General features: G+C 39.9%; 1 protein-coding gene and 1 pseudogene across 2 annotated transcripts in view; one reads left to right on the top strand and one right to left on the bottom strand.

Moving 5' to 3' along the window:
- Positions 1 to 16,987, top strand: part of OFCC1 (orofacial cleft 1 candidate 1) — a 513,721-nt gene that overhangs the window by 96,407 nt on the left and 400,327 nt on the right. The gene's annotated exons all lie outside the window — the stretch shown is intronic.
- Positions 4,883 to 5,772, bottom strand: LOC112622943 (annotated as a pseudogene). The gene has a single exon (XR_003119058.1). The product of XR_003119058.1 is annotated as a 60S ribosomal protein L7a pseudogene (transcript).

Below are 16,987 nucleotides of genomic sequence, written 5' to 3'. Positions count from 1 at the left end.
TGGGGAAGCTAAGGTGAGCAGATCACGAGGTCAGGAGATTGAGACCATCCGGGCCAACATGGTGAAACCCCATCTCTACTAAAAATACAAAAATAGCTGGACGTGGTGGCGTGCACCTGCAGTCCCAGCTACTTGGGAGGCTGGGGCAGGAGAATCGCTTGAACCCGGGAGCCAGACATTGCAGTGAGCTGAGATCATGCCACCACACTCCAGCCTGGTGACAAAGAGAGACTCTGCCTCAAACAAAACAAAACAAAACAAAACAAAACAATTTAGAGTAGCATTTTAAAATGAAAGTATTTTAAACAAAATTTAAGATAATTTTTGCCCTCTGCCTTCCAGTCTGTGAATTCACATTCCTAAGAAATCCTTAGTCCTCGATCTTGGTATGTCCCTGTCAGTCATATATTGTAAGAGGGTGGATAAGGGCAAGTGTGGTCATTTATCTTGCCGAAGTTCAGGACTGAATACATACAGATCAAATCCACCCTAAAAGAAGTAGAAAACAACAAGCCAACCATTTGTGAAGCTTAGTAAGTGGTGCATTTTTTTTTTTTTTTTTTTTAGCTTATGCTTGTTAAAAAATTATGTGCTGTTTTATGAAACCAAGGCTGAAAGTGATAAATACCATTGAGGGTAAAACTTTTTGGACTTATTGGTATTGTTATTATATTTGAACAATGAAAGCATTTGGATATAATTTAGGGCCATTTACCTTCACCCTTCTTAATATCTGTAGTCTATCCAGCTATCTCCACAATCTTTAGCTATCACTAGCTTAACCATCACCATGTGGTGCACCAAAAGACTTGTACAAAAACATTTATAGTAGCATTATTCCTCACAGCTTCAAACTGGAAACAATTGAAAAGTCTACTCACCGTTGACTGGATAAATTGTGGTAGATTCATATCATGGAATGAAAAGAACAAAACCCATTATATAAAGTGACACGGATAAATCACAGTCAAAGTGATGAGTAAAAGAAGCTGGCCACGAGAGTGCAGGAACTGCATGATTCCATTTCTATGAAGCTTAAAAGTAGCCCAAAGTACTGTAAGATAATAGCATAAGTAATCCATGCTTTGAAAATTTAAAAAACATTTTTAATGTTTTGATTGACACATAATAACCGTACATGTTTATAGGGTACATAGTGATGCTGTAGTACATATAATGTCCGATGATCAAATCAGGGTGATTAGTATGGTGGTTGGACAATTTTTTCACTTACTTTTCTAGGAAAGTATGTCTGTGTATATATAACAACACAGTGTTATCAAAGTCTAGCTAATCTTTGCTAATCTCATAGGTTAAAAAAGTTAAGTTCTTTTAGTTAAGTTCTAATTTTTATTTCTTGTTATGAATGAAGTTGAACATCTTTCCACATGATTAAGAGACATTTTTAGTTCCTTTTTCTGTGAATCTTCCATACGTATATGTGTGTTTTTGTGCATACACACTCATATACATATATGTAAATATGTACAATATATGTATGTTTGTGAATATGTATCTTTTTACCTAGTTTTTCTGTTTCTTTTATTGATATGTCAGAACTCTTTATTTATTATAGCCATTGGTCTGTGTTTGTGATATTAATTGCATTCCCTATTCCTCCCTCACCCCCAGTTTTGTAATTTGTCTTTTGATTTTGTTACAGGGCTTATTTCTAGTCAGCAAAGTTTTATTTTTATACATTTCAATGAATGTTCTATTGCTTTTGAATTTTAGGTCATATTTAGAAGGACCTTCCCTAGTCCATTATTATAAAACCTTGCTCTTAGGTTGATGGTTTTATATTGTATGGTTTAAGCCTCTGTCCCTTTGGAATTTATTTTGATATAAGTTGGGAGATGGCTATTTTCCCAACTCCATTCTTTCCACATGGTTTCTGGTTGTTCACAAACTATTTTCTGAATTATTTATCGTCTGCTTATAAATTTGGAATGCCAACTTTAAAATGTCTAAGTTCCTGTGTGTATTGGATCTACTTCTGAACTTTTTATCCTGTTTGCAATATTTATCCACTTGAATTATTATAGCCTATTGAAATTTATGTTAGACTTGATCACCCCTTTATTATTCTTCATTCTCAGAATTTGCCTCAAAAATCCCCATTTTTCTTTTTATTTAAATTTAAAACATATTTTCTACGATTTTTTTCCACAGATAAAATTTTCTGGATTTTTTAATGAAGATTGTGTTAACTTTATTATCTTGGGAAGAACGAATATATTTTTGGTGTTGGCTGCTGCTATCCTAAAAGAGGCTTCTTTATTTAAATGTTCTTCCATGTCCCTCAATAACATTTAAAACTTTTCTTCTTATGCTAATATTTTATTGGTGAAAAAAGTCTATTGTTCTTATGTATTTTATTGTTTTATTGCTATAATGAATGTTTCTTCCCCCTTCAGTTCGTATTCTTACTGGTAGTTTGTTTTTATATAGGAAGAAGAATGATTTTGTACTGGAGCCACCTTCCTAAATTTTTTTGTCATTGTGGTTTTTCAATTGTTTCTCCTATGTATTTAGAGGTAAATATTGCCTTTTTTTGGTTTGTTTTGTTTGTTTGTTTGTTTTTGAGACAGAGTCTTGCTCTGTCACCCAGGCTGGAGTGCAGTGGCGCAATCTCGGCTCACTGAAAGCTCCACCTCCCGGGTTCATGCCATTCTCCTGCCTCAGCCTCCCGAGTAGCTGGGACTACAGGTGACCGCCACTACGCCTGGCTAATTTTTTTTTTTTTTTTTTTTAAGTAGAGACGTGGTTTCACCGTGTTAATCAGGATGGTCTCGATCTCCTGACTTCGTGATCCACCTGCCTCGGCTTCCCAAAGTGCTGGGATTTCAGGCGTGAGCTACTGCGCCCAGCCAATATTGTCTTTAAATAATAAATGCAGTGGTTAGTACTTTCAGAACAATGTTGACTAACAGTGATGATGAGGACATGTGTGTCTTGTTCCTGTCTTTAATAAGACTGCATCTAATGTTTCTGCATTAAGCATGATTGGAGAGTATCTCTTGGGTTATATGTAATGCTTCATGGCCATCATTTTCTAAATATTCCATAATTTCAGGTTTGATCTTATTCTTTACTAAGTTGTTTACTAGAGAGTTTTAATATTTCAGATGATTGTTTTCTAGTGAGTTTTATTTCAAAATTCTCTTATATAGTATGCCAAGCTGTCTGTTTTTCTTTTTAATTATTTCATCCTCTGCTCTGTTTTGTTTCTTATAATTTTAAAAGTTTTAATTTTTGTTCTAGTAATTATTTAATAACTATAACATATAATATGCTTAATCTTCTGTTCTTCAAGAGAGTATCTATCAACCCTCTAATATGAGCAATTGAAATTTAATTTGTTTGTTTTACATACTTCCTCCTATCATCCAATTTTAATTGTTTATATTATTTTAAAAAATTATATTTATCTCTCTAAGTGCAGTTATTGCTTTGCTATTTGATATGTCACGTTTAAATTGCCTCATTTGACCCCAGGCTATTAAAACAATTTTTTAAGAAGAAATAAGCAAACCTATGTTTCCTTTTACATTTTTTCCTCCCATCTCAATTTAAAAAAAAATCATACTGGCTGGGCACAGTGGCTCACCAGCATTTTGGGAGGTGAAGTGCCTCACTTGGCATTTTTGGAGGCCGAAGTGAGTGGACTGGTTGACCTCAGAGCTTCGAGACTAACCTGGGCAACAAAGTGAGACCACATTCCTTTAAAAAAAAAAAAAAAAGAAAGAAAACATAATTAAAAAAATATAATTTCTACATTGTCGGAGTTTAAAGTTATAAAAGTCTATTTTGTAATTTACAAGTCTCATATTCGTTCAAGTCTTGATCACATAGCTCCATGGTTTAAAATCCTCCCTGCCAGTTCTTTAGCCATAGTGACTCTATTTTTTTCTTGGTTGTCTGAAGTTACCTTTCTGATAGTTTCTTAATAAAGCTACTGAGATTTAAAATCTTTTTGTATATGAAAAAGTGATTGTTATATTACAGTCTGTCTGGGTTTAAACTTCTTCAGTCACATTTTATTTCCTAGAGGGTCTTCTAGGCACTGCTCCTCTGTCTTCTGCCATTGGATTTTCTAAACTTTGAGACTAGCATTTTTTTCTTCCTCAAAATACATGATCTGTTACCTTGATCCCCACATTATTCTTTTTTTGCCTTTGAAGTTTAGTAACTTTCTGGGATGTCTCAAGGAGAATATTTTGATTTTCATCTTTCTCTTTCTTTTTTTTTTTTTTTTTTTTGAGATAGAGTCTTGCTTTGTTGCCCAGGCTGGAGTGCAGTGGCACAGTCTCGGCTCACTGGAAGCTCCACCTCCCGGGTTCACACCATTCTCCTGCCTCAGCCTCCTGAGTAGCTGGGACTACAGTCACCAGCCACCACACCTTCCTAATTTTTTTGTATTTTTAGTAGAGACAGGGTTTCACCGTGTTAACTAGGATGGTGTTAATCTCCTGACCTCGTGATCCACCCACCTCGGCCTCCCAAAATGCTGGGATTACAGGGATGAGCCACCGTGCCTGGCCCAATATTTTGATTTTTCTATAATAATTTTTCCTTTGATGTAGTCTGTCCTTTTTTCCATAAATTCAAATATTATAATTTTGGCAACTTTTCTTGAATTATATCTGTATGTTTTCTTTTTTATTATTTTACTTCTACAGGGACAAACATTATACAGCTATTATGTTTTCTGTGTCTGTCTTACTTGTCAATCATTTTCTTTAACATTTTAAGCCTGTTTAGTCCCATCTCATTTTGTTTGCTTTTCCAAAATTCCTGTCATCCACGTCCCCATTATACTTTCAGTATCATTGGTTCTCTTTTGTATTACTTCTAGTCTAAACTTCATTTCTCCACCACCTTTTTTTGAAGGAAAATTTGTATTATTTTAATTATTTTTATGTACAGAAAACTCAACAGTGTATATTTAACCCAGTTTAGTGGCAAGTTCTTTAGCCTTTGCCTTTTCGAGCTTGGCAACACGAGCCACAGACTTGGGACTCAGGACATTGCCTCCCCAGTGACGGTGGATCTCATCGTATCTGTCATTGTAATTGGTCCTGATAGCTTCCACCAGCTTAGCCAAAGCACCTTTGTCTTCTGAGTTAACCTGTGTGATGGTGACAGTGGTGCAGGTCTTCCTGTGGACTAGACGTCCGAGTCTTGCCTTCCCCTTGATAATGCAGTAAAGGACCCCCATTTTACAACACAGGGCAAGCAAGATGACAACCAGCCCGATGGGATCCACGTCATGTGCAATCACCACCAGCTGAGCTTTCTTGTTCTCCACTAAGGTGGTGATAGTGTTAACTCCTGCTCGAAGGACAGGTAGTCTGTTAGTGGGGACGTCCCCTTTGCCAGCAGCTTTCTTCTCAGCCTGGGCCAACAGCCTCTGCTTCTTCTCTTGCTTCCTCTCTGGCCTGTACTTGTGGGCCAGCTTAAGCAGCTGAGTACTAGCTGCTAGCAGTTAGTACTAGCTGTTTGGTGGTCCAGGGCTTGGGTGAACTGGTTAATCGCAGGAGGCACTTTCAGCTGCTTATAGAGAATGGCTCTCTGCTGCTGCAACCTGATAGAGCAGGGTCATTTTACAAAGTGGGTGAGGTCTCTTTTGGGCTGGATGTCCTGTCCAGTGCCAAAATTCTTAGGCCTTTTCTCAAACAGGGGATTCACCACTTGCTAGACCTCCTGCTTCTTCATGACAGCAGGGGTCGGAGCCACCTTCTACCCCTTGGCCTTCTTTCCTTTTGGCATCTTGGGCAGCGGGAGGAGCTCCATTACCTTTTTTGTCCTACTTCTTCCCTTAACTCTTCAAGCTCATGGTTTGACTAATTATGTTAGTCCCCTGTACATTCTCTGATTGTTGCATATTACTTGAGCTCTTGTTTGTAGGGGCAATGGATTTGTTACATTTTCAAAATTTATAATTACCTATTTTTTCTTGCTTTCAGTGGCTTTATGCCAATATTTTGGGGGGGAGGGAAATGTCATTTCACTTGCATTTTTTTTTCTTTCTTTTATATGTTATATTTTCGGGATTTTTACGCTAGTTCATTTTACTAAAGACTTTCATTTTTCTTGGAACAAAGCACATTTTCTCTGGACCAGGTATTTTTAGGAGGCTAATCTTACAAAGAAGGCAAAACTATGTTTTAGCCTTGCAAAAATTCTTATGGCTTTTGTAGGTTATTCCTGTAGATTTTTTGATTTACTTCTTCTAAGCCAGCTGAGATTATTAGTAAAAGAATGATCCTAATGCAGATATTCCTTCCTTTCCCATAATGTAGGAGTTGCTTATTCCCGCATAACACACCATCTCAAAATTTAGTGGCTTATAAAACAACAAACTTTTAGTAGTTATTGTGATCACGTTGGTCACATTCATAAGTTGGTTAACTTTTAAGGTGGCTCATTCCTAAGTCTACAGCTGGTGGTAGTTGGCTGATTTAGGCTGGCCTAGGCTGGGAGTGGTTTTACTCTACATAGTTTTCATTTATCCCCTAAGACCAGCGTGTTAGTCCTAGTTTTATCCTTCTCATAGCAATGGCAGAGCTGCAAGAGAGTAAGGAGAAATACACAGGACTCTTGAGAACTTGTCTTGGAACTGGCACATCATTAAAGCAAATGACTTAGCTGAGCTGAGATCCCAAAGGTGAGGAAAGGAATGTACCTTTTTAGTGACAGTAACTGAAAAGTTGCATGAAGAAGAACATGGACACAAGGCTGCAGAATTGGGCTATTAACACAATTTGTCACCTTTGCCAAACACAGAATGCATTCTGGAGATATAACTTGATAGATTCTCTGCTTATTCCCATATTCTGTGTTTTTCATGACTGTTCTAACTGGCTCAAGGAATTTCCCACTGCCAGTCCATGCACTTGTTCCTTTAGTTTTAAGTAAGATGAGATAAATGAACGACTTAAGATGGCCCCACTTATCCTCCCCTCCTGATATTTGCATCCTTGTATAATTCCTTCTTGACTGTGGGCTGGACTTAGTGACTTGCCTCCAAGAAAAATAGATAATTGGATGGCACTTGAAGATTAGGTTATTTAAAAACTGTCATTTCCATCTAGTTCCCACTTTTTTTCATTGTCGTCGTTATTTTCTTCCTTGCTGTAATGAAGAAATCTGCCATATTTTCAGCTGCCCTGTGAAGGGGCCCATATGGCAAGGAACTGAGAGTGGCCTCAATATCCCACAAGGAACTGAAGCCTTTAATCTAAAGCCTTCAATCACATGAGTGGGCTGGGAAGTGGATCGTACCCTAGTTGAGACTTCGGATGACTACAGCGTTGGCTGACACCCTGATTACAGCTTACGAGAGATCCTGAATAGAGGACTCAGCTAAGCCATGTCCAGATTCCTGACCTGCAGAAACTGTGAGACATTGAATTATGATGGTTAAACCACTAAGTTTAGAAATAATATAGTATATAGCCCTAGATAGCTAAAAGCACATAGACCATTGCTTTACCTTTCAGAGTGTGTCACTTGGGTTGGAGAAGCATGTGCTGTTGGCTTTGCTTGAGATCTGCAGTAAAGGATGTCCTTTCTCAAGCTGATTGTCATTGCATTTGGCATGTCTTCCTTACATTGTGGGTTGGCATTTGTTGTCTTGAAAAAATAGCTTAGAGGTTTATTAAAGAAAGAGTTCAACATCACTTTTCTGTTTCTCATTTTACTTATTGAGTTTGGGTAATTTTTTCATGCCGTTATAAAAATAAAATTCAAGTTCTGGCTTTGTCCTCTGCATTTTATTTGTATATGCCTCCAGAAAGTCCCTGCTTTAGACCCTTGGGATAATAATAATGTGAGAAACTTAATGAACCCTAGCCCAATGACTTAGTATGAAAATTATGCCAGCTTTGTGTGGTCCTGCTTTGACCAAGCATACTCCTTTCACAGTCCTGGTCTTAGATGTTCAACCCAAGAGGCAACAAATGTAGCCAAGAGCATGGGTTCTGGTATTAGATTGTCTATTATTATTATTTTTTAAACCGTAGCTCTGGCACTTACTACTGTGTGACCCCAGGAAACTATCCTCCCTAGATTTTATTTCCCGAGGCTCTGAATACTTTACAGTATTGAAAACTAATATTGACAGTATTATGAGGCTGATGAAATGAAATAATTTATACCAAGTTTTTAACATAGTACCTGCCAGATGGCAAGTCCTCAATAAATGTTAAGTATAATACAAAAAATCATACATTTATTGAATACCTATTAATTGCCTGGTATTGTGCTAGGTTGTGGGGATGCTAACATATATGTAACTTGGTTCATTTTCTGAAGGAAGTTATAGTCTTGTAAGTGAAATAATTTCTGTACAACATCATTGTTTCCAAACATTGTCAGGTACTTCGGTTCTGTCATCCTGATAAATTCCCCTTTGAGGTTTTATTTTTGAGAATATGCTTTGGTTTCCTGCCTGGTATCCCAGTAACTAACTCTAAGATAAGGAGACTTTTATATCCGTAGGTCCTTCTAGGGAATAGCCAAATGAAAATTGCCTGTCTATCTGATCTCACTCCTGAAATCTATTTAAACTCTTCTCATAATATGCCCAGATCTTTTACAAAATTTTGTTGACGAAGCTTTTGGATGTAGAGGAAACATTTAGATATATCAGTTGGTTAGAGTGTATGAAGAAACTGCTGTCACTCTTATCTCTTTTGGCCTCTGATTGGCCAGAGCTAGCAGTCCATCTTCGGCAACCCACTCTAGCTACAGTTCCAGCCCACAGTCTAGGTCCCAGGGAGTCATTGATAACCTTGCTTCTCTCTAGATCTCTCCACACGTTGTGTGTGTGTGTGCGCACGCGTGTGTGTGTGTGTGTGTTGTGGGGTGTGAGTCAATGGCACCGTTATAGAATACTAGTCAGAGAAGTGGAGCAGAATGCAAAGCCAGGTGAGAAGGTTGGTGAGACTAAGGCAGAAATAAGACCTGATTATGGTGGAGAGGTGGATAGTGAAGGGATTATCCATTGCAACTTTTATCAAGAATCAAGAGGGACAATTGGCATGAATGTGCAAGGTGAGTTGCTTTGGTATGAATAACAAAATCACCAGGCATACGCTATCCCTATAGACCTATCCAATTTACCTGGTAGATATATTTTAGAAAATAAAAGTGTTTAGACTACCACCCTGCCAAAAACCAAAAATAAAAACAATGCCTCTTTCTGTTTAGGTCACAAAGTAAAGCTATTCAGAACCAAACAAACAAGGAAGCAAAAGCAAAAATTCTCATTATATCTACTTCTGTTTGCAGACACAGATGGGACTGTGTCAAGCAGGAAACTGAAGGGAGCTGGTGAGTTTCTGGAGCTCCTGGCCAAAGCTGGGAGATCAGGTGCCTGTGGCTTATTTTTGCTGGTGTTAATCTAGGATGCCTACGGTGTTGTCAAACGTATTTCATTAGTGTTTTTCCCTTATTAAATATGAAAATCATGTCAAAGGTAAATGTCAAGAGGCTATAAAATTACCCTTCTTATCTTCCGTACATTTATCAGTTGATAAATGGAAAGACACTGCTGCCAAAATAACTGAATGAATAATTTATAAATGACTGATGCATCTTGTATGTTGTTTCAGGCACAAAACAGTAGGACATCAATAATCAAAAGAAGTTGGATTAATTTAGCAGTATTTTGCCATTGATATTTTTATCTAAATGTTGCAGTCTAGACCTCGGTGGCCCGAGAAGCTTCTTTTCTACCATTTTTTTTCCCTAATGACTTGGAGCAGGGGGTAAAGGAGAAGGGGGCCCCTCTTTTGCCTGAGAGCTCCCTTTCTCCCCCATTCTTTGATATTAAAGTAGTTAGCTTTGATGAATGGGAGTCAATCTATATATTCTTTCTTCCTCTGTGGACTTCCCCATAATACTTGTACCAGGGATGTAACAAAAGCTTCTTTTGCTTTAAAATCTCTTGGTTCATATCAATCCTGAATTTGAACTTTCCCTATAGGTCAGTCTCCCTCTTTAATTGACATGAAGACAGTGTTATATTTAAAGTGCTAGTCTCTTTAGTCAAATTTTCTTACATGCATTTACAATTCTGTGACATTGCAATCTCAGTCACCCTAAAAGGTCCTTTACTGTGCAGGTCAATAACCTCAATTCTATTGATTCTGCTCCCTCTGGTTTAGGTACCTGGCCTGTCACCAACCAGAAAGAAGGCCTTGGAGGTTGCCTCACTGCTGTAATGAGCAGAGCTGAAAGTGTTCTCAGGGAAGGAAGGAAGGAAAAAAAAAAAAAAACTCACAAAACTCCGAAGTCGGAGGAAAATCGAGGGAGAAAATGTGTTTGCATTTGGAGGGCTCAACTTGGATCTTACTTCCGAAGCTGAAGGAGCCTCTTATTTCGGGCCATCTACTAGCAAGGCGACAGGGCCACACAGTTCACATCATGATTTAGCCTGACCTGACTTTTCGAGGGTGGCCACTTGATTATGTTTTAAAAATTCCTCCCTGTGGGCTTTGCCCACCAAACCTAGAGATCTGCATTTTTGCCTGTCCATTGTTGAGAACAGCCTTGCCTCGGGTCCCCCAGGCCCTGCCTGTTAGCCAGAGCCACCTCCGAGGATCACGACATCCCTCCCAACATCATAATTGGGCCGGCTCTCTGGGCGCCCCCTCTGGGCCAGGCCTAGGCACCCGAGCCAGCCCACGCCTCTGCAAGGGTTCCCGGGCTCCCCAGCCGGCCGGTTATCAGCAGCTCCGCGGTTAGCGAACCGCTGTGACTAAACGGAGATTGGGGGGCACTGCAGGCGAGGTATGAAAAGTGGTGCCCTCCCAGGGCACGGAGCCTATCTGCAGAATTGGCCCAGGCCCTGGAACTTCACAGACAGTGCAGCAGAAGGCTCTCTTGTTTGGGCATTTATTACCTGGAGCAAAATGTGCAGAGAGGGGAGATAATGAAGTACTTGACTAATTCAGTGTGATCCAGCTGGCTGAGCCAGAGGGGCTGGCTGCGGAGCCCGAGCCGGGAAGCTGAAGAACTCACTGCTAGCCATTTTCCCTAGGCACCTGGGAAGCCAAAACAAAGGAGTGCAGAGATCAAAAAGAGAGGTATCAATAATAAAGGAGAGGAGATCAGGAAAGGAGCAGAAGGCGAGGGGGTGGGGCCTTCACTCCATTTTTAAGAATTTTTTTTTTTTTTTTCCCGTTTCATTTGATTTCCAAGTCAATCACTTTCCACTCTCTAGACCTTGGCATTCTAAATCCAGTAAGCTTTTTTGTAAGTTACACCCGTCTTTCTTTCTTTCTTTTCTTTCTTTCTTTCTTTCTCTCTCTCTCTCTCTCTCTCTCTCTCTTTCTTTCTTTCTTTCTTTCTTTCTTTCTTTCTTTCTTTCTTTCTTTCTTTCTTTTCTTTCTACTTGCATATTTGTCCACGCATTCTGGCAAAAAAAAAAAAAAAAAAAAAAAAAAAGAGACATTCATTTCCACACACACAGCAACATAGATAGTGTTTCTGGTCGGGCTGGAGGTGCGCTTTTGGCCAACAGCTCTGGGACTGGAAAACGAATGTGACAAGAGGGTAGTTTTCTCCTGGGCTGCATGGAAGCCAGCTGCCTTTTGGCGTCCCCAGCCTTCTGTACCTGCTAATGGCCCCACGCTCTGCCTCTACTCACTATCTCATGCAATAAATAATGGATCTTGCATGTTCAAATGTGTTTAAACACTTTGAAGACCATCTGCTTCCACATACAATAAATAAAACACTGGGATGACTGACTTGAACACTATGTGTATTGTAATTGTCTTTTAAAATAGGCACAGCGTTCATCCTGGGTTCTGGAGCATGAATCCTAACTGTCCCATGGGACTTGCTGTCTTTCATACTCAGAAACAAGGGCCTTCCTAAACACTCAGAAACAAAGGTGTCAGATGAGCTCTGGTAGGAAGAGTGAGTCATGGGAGCAGAGGGAAGCTCCATTCTACCAAATGGGAGTTTGATTGATAAGGCCTATCACGTGTAGGTGATAGGCGGCAAGAAGGAACACAGTGAAAGTTCTGCTCATCTTTGCTTTTTATCCGTAACTCTGGGTCTGGTTTGGGGAAATGCAGCGAGGTATGAGGTCAGCTCCGAATCTTCCTTGCTTTCTTACTTTGTGCTGTCTTCATTTACTCTTTCTTTCTTTCTTTTTTTTTTTCTTGAGATGGAGTTTCCCTCTGTCACCCGGGCTGGAGTGCAGTGGCGCAATCTCGGCTCACTCCAGTCCGCTTCCCAGGTTCAAATGATGCTCCCGCCTCAGCCTCCTGAGTAGCTGGGATTACAGGCTCCCGCCACCAGGCCCTGCTAATTTTTGTATTTTTAGTAGAGATGGGGTTTCAACATGTTGGTCAGGCTGGTCTCGAACTTACAGGCATGAGCCACCTCGCCCAACCTCCCCTTTCCTTAGGAACCCTCATATTGTCTTTCTTTTGTTCTCATCAAAAACTTTTCTTGCGTCCTTTAATCTTACTAAGGTGTAAATGACTACTGACATTTAAAGAATTAAGCCTCCCTTACCCCTGGACGATTCTTATTGGACAAATCATTAAACACAAGGGATGAATCTATGGGTTTAGAAGCATTAAACTTTAGGCAGGGTTTTTGTGTGCGTGTGTGGCCCAAGACCCATCATTTTCTCCAAACATCACACAGGGTAGGCAGTTGCCTATATAATCCACATGGAAGGACAAATTCATAGGCCATCATCCTTGAAATTCTGTGTTATGCAGGCATTTTATGGTACTGAGCACATGTGTTAGTTCTGTTTGGCTTCCCTGTTTGGTCATGAGGAAAAAGCCCAGCAGGAAATACAATATTCACTTTGGTTTTTTAAAGCTTTAGAGTATCACATAAACCTCTATTTTCATCAGGGTCTCAGGGCATTTTCTGTGCAAAAGAAAAGAGACCTACTCAATCTAGACCAAGGAGCTCTGACAGGAAGGAGCAAGTGTAAGGGAATGGTTGTTGGAGAATCCAAGACCCAGGGCTCTCTTGGTCAGAGGAAGGCACCACTGGCAAAACTCTGGCCTTAAGGGAAGAACTGGGACATATCCTCTCCTTCTTCCTTCTAAGATCCTGCTGGTGCCTCCCTTGGCCAAACTCACCCAGCAGCCAGAGGACAAGGGAATCTGCGCAATGTGGTCCATAGAGATGAACCTCACAGAAAATAGAAGGATGGGGCATGGATCTGGAGGGACAGACAACTGGCGAATTACAGGCACAATGTTCTAACCTGGTTTTGCTTGGGAAAAGGTGAGCTAGATGCTGGTAATCTATCCAGTATATTCCTGGACTAATAGACTGAACAAATTAAGTTGCTATTAATGGTGCAATTACGTTTTGCATATCAGAAAGTTGACAGACAGGCATGGTATTTCATACTGAACAGATCTAAGTGACTTTGATGAACTGTTTTTAAAATCATTAATTAAAGTAGTGGAACATTTTTTACAGGTGAAAGTTGGTTTAGGAATGGACTTTTTCTTGTTTCTCAGTAAGTTTAACATTATTTAAAATTACCTGGATCCGTATACACTGTTGCCTTTGGTAGTATATACTCAAAAGATTCTCCTTAAACACATGTCCAGAGAGTATTTGCTATTGACACTGGGGAGAGATTTTCAGTCTTTTTTTGAACTGTGATTGGAATAGAGGCTGTACTGTGTGTTAAGTGTGCGCCACAAGCCAGTCCTATCAGCGCAGCAATTGTTTTAGAATGTCTGCACATTTTGTGATGATCATAATGGCTGATGGGGTATCAGCTCTTTTGTGGGATGATGCTTGAGTATTAGAATGATGACGATTCATGATACTTAGTGGAAATCAGTGAAGCAGTATTTGAAAGATTCAATCTCAATCATATAGAATGAACTTAACTGTTGGAATACACTTTAAAAATACATACATGTATTTATGACCCTCACAATAGTGACATTTCAACCCTAAACAAAATATGCTAACTATGTCACCTGTGTTAATGCAGTTCTGCGTAGAGAGAAACAGACTCTTCCTGAGAGTGCTTACTGGATGTTAAGACGTTCTGGGAAGTGCAGTGGAGCAGTATCTCAAGGGATTTCCTTCTACTGGCAGAGAAAGCAAACCCTTGGCTTACATATGCATCTCAGAGAGTAATTTTGTGTACTCTTTGGAAAAGCAGTCTGTAATGAAACACACACACACACACACACACACACACACACACACACATTCTGTCCATTCCAATTGCATTTTGTACGTGGAGTTTTATTTTCTACCTATCTAAATTATTATATAAACCTTTGGTGGAGTCTGTTTTGAGGTTGTGCTTTGCAAGCCTTAGTGAATGTCAAGTAGTAATTATAACTTTATTGTATTTGATAATAACAGCAATAGCAATAGTAATGGTAAAAAACAATCATCATCAGTATTTGTGGCTGTGCAATAACAGTGTTTGCAGTGCCGGGTAACTGCAGTCCAGCACCAAGTGGATGAGGCAAGCACTGTCTATCTCATCCTCACCAGCGCTGCACCCAGCTTGCTGCTACACCCTACCAAGAGGACCGGCATACTCCTGATCATTAAGGGATGGGTTACCTTGTTTTCCGCTGTAGTCCTAAGATCTGATGTAATTAGGACTTTATACATTCACATCCATTTCTAAATAAATGGTGCAAGAATTCCAAAGCTTCAATACTAAAAGAAAACAAGCATCTTCGCCAGTCCTCAAGTCCCTTTGTCACACTACTCTCTGTTCCCTGGGAGTCAGCAGGATATCCAAGCTGTTTTAAACAAATCTTTTGCTCATAGAATATTTGCGCCAAAAGCAGATTGTAAGCCATTGAGAGAAGTCTCCTCAAAGAGGAGATTTTCCCTTTCTGTGAAAAGGGCACTAACTTATGTCTACAAAATTCCTATCTCACAATAGGACCCTTCATCCCACAGTAGCAGCATAAACAGCAGTGAAAAAGACCACAATTCACAGATCTTAGCGAAAGTCAAAGTCTATCTGTGATTTTGAACTAAAGGCAATTCCTATAATAGCTTAAGCTCCATAGTATTGTGACCCTGGGCCAATACTTTTCTATAGAACATGGGAAATGTTTTGTTTGATTACAAAGTTGCCAGGTCATTGAAAAATCATAAATGTCAGTTCTATTTTTCTCCACCCCTACCCAATGACTAAGCCTTTGAGGATATCTCTCTGGATATAAACTGAATAATAATTTTTTTAAATGTGGGTTTTACAGATATTGCTCCTCATTGAACTCGTGCTAAACTGGAGGCTTGTACAAATTGCTGATGCTCCAGTCACAAAGCCCTGTGATTTGGGGGCCTCCCAACAGCCAAGCTAACTACACAATAGCTACCGCTAAACTCCTTGGATAAACGTCTCTCTTGGCCCCAGTGTGGATGACTCCTATGCTTATCTGCTTTCTGGGGCTGTTATGAGGATTAATTAATGCTTGCGAAGAGCTATAATCACCTTGGATGAAAGGGCAGTAGAAGAATAATGACACTTCAGAGTAACATGGCACCTTTCATCTGAGGATCTCAAAGCACTTCACAAGTTTGAATTAATTAAGCCAAGGTAATTGCAAGGTATAATGACAATAACAATAATGATCATAATTATCCTCTACATTATCCTTAAGAACCTGATTTGAAATCAATTCCTGACACTTGCTCTGCCATGGCGCTGGTCTGCCTCTTGCTCTCTATGATTTGCAGCAGGAATGCCAGGGGGTCCATCCTTTCGTGTTTACTTGCCCCCTGCTCACTAGCAGTGTTCATGGCCTGTGCCATCACCATAGAATCGATGTGGGTTTTATGGCAAGAGGGGCTTAGCATCCTGGCTTAGCACCTGTATTAGTGAGTTTTGCAAATAGAGGAAATAGGCTGTCATGGTTTAAATGTCCCTGATGAAGCTCGTGTTAAAAATTAATTGCCAGGCCTGGCACGGTGGCTCATGCCTGTAATCCCAACACTTTGGGAGGCTGAGGCGGGTGAATCACGAGGTCAGGAGTTTGAGACCAGCCTGGCCAATATGGTGAAACCCCATCTCTACTAAAAATACAAAAATTAGCTGGGCACGCACCTGTAGTCCCAACTGCTTGGGAGGCTGAGGCAGGAGAATTGCTTGAACCCAGGAGGCAGAAGTTGCAGTGAGCCGAGATCACGCCACTGCACTCCAGCCTGGGCAACAGAGTTAGACCTCATCTCAAAAAAAAAAAAAAAACAAAAAAACAGTTAACTGCTAATGTAATAGTCCTGGGAGGTGGGGCCTTTAAGAGGCAATTAGGTCATGAGGGCCCATTACTGTGTGAGTGGCTCCTGAGAGAAGGATGAATGTGGTCTGATGTCCTCTCTGTCTTGCTTGCTCACTTGCCTTTTTGCTTTCCACTGTGAGATGACCCTTGCCAGGTGCTGACAGCATGCTCTTGGACTTCTCAACCTCCAGAAGTGTGAGCCAAATAAACTTCTTTATAAATTACTTAGTCTGTGGTATTCTGTTATAGCATCAGGAAACAGACTAAGACAGGTATCATTGAAAGGAATGCTTATTATGTATTAATTATTCTTGAAAGCATTCTGGATGAATACTTTATTACATAATTCTTGCATAAAGTAGTCTATGCTTATCTAGCACTTACTGTATCTAAGTGCTTTGTGTATATTAACTTATTTGACCCTCACAATGATGCCCTGTGAGAGGTACTATTATCACCATTATCCCTATTTCACAGATGAAGAAACTGAGGCATATAACAATTAGGTAACATACCCAGATCACAGAGTTTATCATGGCCAGGTCATGGAGCTGGTAAGTGGCAGAACTGGGAATTTATGACATAGGCAGTCTGACAGTAGAATTTGCACACATAAGCACTATACTACTGCTATTAAGAAAAACAGAATTAAATTTTTTTTTTTTTTGAGATGGAGTCTCTCTCTGTCACCCAGGCCAGAGTGCAGTGGCGCGATCTCG

This window comes from Theropithecus gelada, chromosome 4 (genome assembly GCF_003255815.1).
Source record: "Theropithecus gelada isolate Dixy chromosome 4, Tgel_1.0, whole genome shotgun sequence".
Classification (NCBI taxonomy): Eukaryota; Metazoa; Chordata; class Mammalia; order Primates; family Cercopithecidae; genus Theropithecus; species Theropithecus gelada.
Note: the sequence above shows the minus strand (reverse complement) of the source record. Positions and strands in the feature narration are given on the sequence as shown.